Source organism: Monomorium pharaonis, chromosome 1, assembly GCF_013373865.1.
Source record: "Monomorium pharaonis isolate MP-MQ-018 chromosome 1, ASM1337386v2, whole genome shotgun sequence".
In the NCBI taxonomy this organism is placed as follows: Eukaryota; Metazoa; Arthropoda; class Insecta; order Hymenoptera; family Formicidae; genus Monomorium; species Monomorium pharaonis.
The window spans coordinates 15,256,502-15,262,300 of record NC_050467.1 but is presented as its reverse complement, the minus strand read 5'-3'; the positions used below and the strand labels follow the sequence as shown (position 1 = coordinate 15,262,300).

Here is a 5,799-nt window from a genome sequence, read left to right as displayed (position 1 = left end):
TTAACTATTGCGAAAATGGAAAAACGATAAGGACTTTATGTTCAGCTTAATGCGCTCTACCTGCTTGTAAAAATTGCATAAATCTTTACCAAAGACTCTGTATATCCAAATGTAAAACTTTCTAGTCTATGTGGTTTATCAAAACTATTCGGCAGCATTCAACTTGGTTCTTTTTAATTTTGACTAAAACGGATTCGCCATTAACCTCTCGCACATCACGGTATCACAACACTTCCGCGGAACCATAAAACTTATATTCTCTGCATTCAGTGATTGAGAACGTGATACTCGTCAATTATTTCCCAAAAGTGTATTATGTTTTTATTACATTGCGAAGAGGACGATTCGTTGCTCATATGTAACGAATCGGATGTGATTTGTGAAAATAACGTTGGAAAAGGAGACAGTGCAGTTTGTATATAATAAAAAGATATATCTTGGTACAGTAATTGAGCACTCTGGTAAGTAAAAATAATAGATGTAGAAAAAAGGTATTACACTTTAGACTATTAAAAATCTTTCTTTTTTAATGACTGTTGCTCTCTCTCTCTCTCTCTCTCTCTCTTCTCTCTCTCTCTCTCTCTCTCTCTCTCTCTCTCTCTCTCTCTCTCTCTCTCTCTCTCTCTCTCTCTCTCTCTCTCTCTCTCTCTCTCTCTTTCTCTCTCTCTCTCCCTCCCTCCTTTCCTCCCTCCCTCTCTCTATCGTTTGTTTGCTTGTTCGCTCTCTTGTGTCTAATACTAAATATTTAAATGCACACTAATAAAATTATTATGTGTGAAAAAGCATAAAAAATGTGATTAGAATATATTTTTTAATGGTGCCATCAATAATATGCAAATGCATGTATTTGAAAGACTCCGTCCGTGACGGAAATTAATTTTAATCTCGGTTTAACTTACTGTTTACCTTTTTCTAATTTTTGAAATTAAAATGAGATGACAAGTCAATTATTAAATTGAGATTTAAAGTTAATCTATGCTGGTAAAAACGGGCCTAAATGAATTTATTAAATACAATTGTTTCTTTTCAAGTAGCAAAGATGATCTGTAAAAACATACTAAAAACATCCAAGGCTCGTTTCTACCAACGTGGATTAACTTTAATCTCGGTTTAACTTACTTGTTATCTTATTCTAATTCCAAAAATTAGAAAAAGATAAAGAATAAGTTAAACCGAGCTTATAGTTAATCTCCGTTGGTAGAAACGGGCCCAAGAGATATTTATAAATTTAAAATATGCTTTATGACATTTTTAATCCCAGATAACAATCCGTTCTGCGGATATAGTTAGACCAATAATTTACCAATTTTCTCAATAGCATTTATCAATTCTGCAAGAATTTTGGAGATATTTTGCTATCTGGGATACATCTTATGGAAATAGCTGTTTGAGTCTTTGTTTTATTTCTGTAATTTATTTCTATACTTTGTTATGTGCAATGACAGAAAGAAAATAATTTCAGAAAATGAGAAGAAATTGGAAACACATCTTACAAAACTGCGTTCTAAAAAACAAAAGCAGACAGAACATTCATCTCAGTCTATTGTAGAAGGAAGACGACATTCAGTTCAAAATAAAAAATACAAAGATTATATCTTGCCATCCGATAAGAGGAAGAAAAAATTACCAAAAAATGCACCTAAAGAAAAAGGTATATTTATTAGTTAGATCTAATATAATTAGTGTATATATATATGTATATACTTATGGAAAAATTAATTTTTTTTATTGCACTATATCAGTATGGCAAGTGTTTCTGAATATATATTTCTATTTTAGATGAAAAAATTTGAACATGAAATACATACAAAACAAACTTAACTGCACCAAATAATGAATAATGTGGATTTACTTGAATGTCCATCAATCTCATTAAGTGATTCAGAGACACTCCCTCCCCAAAAGCAAGAGGTACAGTTCTATCAAACAAGTTTATTGTTGTTGCTTTATGATTGTTTTATATTTCATTTTTAGGATAAGATACAAGTACAAAACACGAGTCAATCTACACTACTTGAATATGTAAAGTCACATGAACATTACATAGATTCAGAGAACAATAATGTGTTTTCTAAGATATGTAACGATACTTCGTCGGTAAAGAATAAATTGTCACTTAAAGACGCTATAAGGACAATTTTAACACTCAAGGCAAAAATATGTGAATTTGAGCGTAAAAACCACAGGTAAAGCATTTTTATTCGTGGTATATTTTTTCTTTACTCTTTTACATAATTTTTGTTTTTCAATATCATTTATAAAGTTTTATTTATTTTGTACTTCCAGATGTTAGTCCATCAATTTCAAATAATGTTATAATTACTCCTGAAAATGTGTTTCATAAAAGATCAAGTACAGTAACAGTATCTGATGCTGATAAGGAAAATATAAATAGGAGTCTTTCGCCGTATAAAGTGCCATGTAAAACCATTATATTTATTCATATTTGTTTTCCTTCTTATGCTCCTTTTAAAATTACTACATTTTGTATGTATAATACATTTTGTATATGTAGATGCTGTTCCATCTACGAGTAAATATGAACATGTGAGTAGTCCAAGCCTATCGTCAAAGCCAATGAAAGAATTACATTTAGAAAAAGGAAGTATGTATTATGGGAAGAATTATTGTGTTTTGCAACATTTAGCATCACGTAATGAAAGAATTTCACGAATTTCATAAATAATTATACTACTTCCTTTTCCTTTTCACTTCAACTTTTTTTGACATTGACAACGTATATATTGTTTTGTACTTGTTTACACAGTTCCTTGTAGTCCTCATGAAAGTGCTACTTCAACACTATCTAGGACAAGCTCAAGTGTATCATTAAAGTCGGACCTGTTTTCGAGAACTAATGCCGTGTCAAACATCACCTTCTGCAACAAGTCAGTAATAACATAATAATGTTGTTACTGAAAGATTTATTTTATAAAAAATATTATAAAACATTTTGTATTTTATAGATGACATGTTAAGCTCTGATGACAATAGCATAAGTAGTAATACTGATCGGTGCGATTCACCCATAAATCAAGAAACAAATAGTGAAACAAATGGTATTATTATACTTTCATATTATAAAAAATACTATCTTGGGAGCCAATTATGCTAATTGCAATCGGATACAAACCAATGAAATTGAATGGTTTGTTTGGATTAAATGATTAATTTTATTGGCTATGTCCGATTTATTCTGTGTGCACTTAAAACTTTTTTCTTTTTTCTTTAATTTAATATTTTTTTGTATCTTGTTTTTTTGTTCTATGGAATGCTTATTTTAAATTATGTTAAAATTTCGTAATAATGAGGAAAAAGAAAACCTGCAAGAGAAAATTATATATGAGGCGCGACAAGAACATCAATTATATGGAAAGGATTGCCCTGATGAAACGGTATAATGAATAATGATCTCATTATATTTATTATAGTCGCACTACATTACAGTTTCATACAGAGGAAAAACACCATTATGAAATAGAATCTTAATATGAGCTTAGATAGCAAGGTTTCTGCTAAATTAATAGATGTAATTTTTTGATTCCGCAATAAATTTATTGTTCTTTAAAAGAGCATCTCATATTAAGATTTTATCTTATAATAGATGTCTTTCCTTTATAAAGATTTTGGAATTTAACTCTTTGTGCGTTTAAACGTTTGCTATATTATATATTCAATAATCTTTATAGAAAATTTTTTCTGGTTGTAATAAAATGGCCAGTAAAAAATTACTGTTGCTTAGTAGTCTTATTACTTGTACGAACAATAAAATTACTGAGCAACAATAAATTATTAGTCGCCAATTTATCACAGAAAATAATTTCATATAAGGGTAATGTATAGTAAACAGATACGTGTTATAGAGCACATGTAAAATAAGAAACTAAATTAATAACTTAATTTCCAGATGATTTTGCTCCGTGATGGAATATTCTGTCGTCAGTCGGTACTTTTGGCAGCTCTAGGATATGCTTGTAAAATGTCACATATTGTAAGACGTCTTGTACAAGGGATATCCAAAATTGAGGCTATTATGAATGCAACAGTTACAGGACAGGCACCTCGCGCCACTGCCCGGGATAAGTCTATGTAAACTGTTCTATTAGATGGCAAGGTCAAAATGGCCATAATAAGTGAGCATTTTTACTAATAATTATACTTTGTAGAATAAATTTATAGACAAGTATCAATTATAAAAAATGTCACTACTTTCAAAATATTCTCAACGTGTAGCAAAAGTCAAACGTTGGGACAAACAATCCACAAGGACGCTTCTTCATGTTATGATACAGCGTTTAGTTGAGTTAAAGAAAGTATATAAAAAGTAATAAAAGTTTGTAATACCAAAGTTAAAGTGTTCTTTCAAAATAATTCTTGGATATTACATTTATTTTTCTATTTTTCTTAATAGCTAGTAATACATACACAAAAACTGTATACCGATATACCATATTACTTTAATTTTAATATAAAAACATTATATTACAATATAATACTTTTTTTCCTCTTTAATTGTTTAGAAAGTACAGTCGCTTTAATTTTTATATAAAAACATTATATTATAATTTTTTTCCTCTTTAATTGTTTTGAAAGTACAGTTACGTTAATTTTAATATGAAAACATTATATTACAATATAATACTTTTTTTCGAATATGAATGGCGGAGGGAGAGAGTTTGGAGTTGAGAGGCTCCGGAGGGAAAAGGTGGTGAGTAGTGAAGGAGAGGAAAGTGAGAGGTTTGAGTGGTATATTCGGAAAGAGGAAAGTGAAGAGTGTCTGGGCAAATGGAGGAAAAGTAAGGGAGAATGGAGGAGAGAAGAAATAGGAAGAGAATCGTTGGAGAATTTCGGAGGCGAGAGAAGGAATATAGAGTACAAAGGCAAAAGATGGGAAGAAGAGGACAGAAAGAGGGCGACAGGAGGAAAGTGGCGAAAGAAGGTTTGTGGTGGAGGAATTGGCGAGATGGCGCGTTGACAAAACGATGGAGAGGAAGAGTAGCCACATCTAGAAGAAAGAAGAAAGGACAGTGGTGATATGATGGAAACAAGGTTGTGACAGGGTAAGACGGTAGCGAGTTTGGGAACGCGGAGTTCCGCAACACGTGGTCCGTCGGCGAGATATGATAATAGAAGAAGAGTCAATGGTATTGTGACTGTGCAGCGGCGAGGAAAGTGTCTGAGTATAATTAAAGAGGGAAAAGGAGGATCTGGTGCACGGTGGAAAAGAAGTAGTGGAGAAAAGAGGGAAGAAAGTGCGAGAGAAAAGAGAAGATGGAGGAAATTAGAAGAAAGATAAGGAGTTTGAGAGCAGAGATGGTGAGAGGGTTGAAGGAGGTTAGGGAGAGGCTGAGGTGTTTAGAGGTGAGGTTAGAAATGCTAGAGAGAGAAGGTGTGAGAAGGAAAGAAGAGGAGGAAGAGAGAGAGTCGAAGGAGGAGAGGAGTGGGCGAGATAAGCAAGGAGGACACGGAGGGAAAGAGGAAGAACAAGCGGATGGAGACAAGGATGAAGAGAGGCTGCAGGACAAAGGAGACAAGAGGGAAGGAGAAGAAAGGGGAGAGGAGGAGAAGAGGAGAGAATGAAGAACGGAGAGAATGAGGGAAATTAGTGGATGGAAGTGAGGGGAAGTGAGGAGAAAAAGGAGAAGAGGGTGGAGGAAGAGAGGGGGAGAGAGAAAAGAGAGAAGACAGAAGAAACCAAGAGGGAAGGAGAGAAGAGGAGCGAGAGACAGAAAGAGACGGCAAGGAGAAGAAGAGGATATCCGGGAAAGCAGCGGAAGAGGAAGGAGATGGGAAGGAGGA

General features: G+C 33.1%; 2 long non-coding RNA genes across 2 annotated transcripts; both read left to right on the top strand.

Moving 5' to 3' along the window:
* Nucleotides 1-205: 205 nt before the first annotated feature.
* Nucleotides 206-1,623, top strand: LOC105828626. The gene is made up of 2 exons (XR_004965483.1): nucleotides 206-461; nucleotides 1,463-1,623. It is a non-coding gene; the product is annotated as an uncharacterized LOC105828626 (long non-coding RNA).
* Nucleotides 1,624-2,977: 1,354 nt separating this feature from the next.
* LOC118646379 lies at nucleotides 2,978-4,303 on the top strand. Its single transcript, XR_004963923.1, has 2 exons — nucleotides 2,978-3,059; nucleotides 3,908-4,303. It is a non-coding gene; the product is annotated as an uncharacterized LOC118646379 (long non-coding RNA).
* The last annotated feature ends 1,496 nt before the right edge of the window (nucleotides 4,304-5,799 follow it).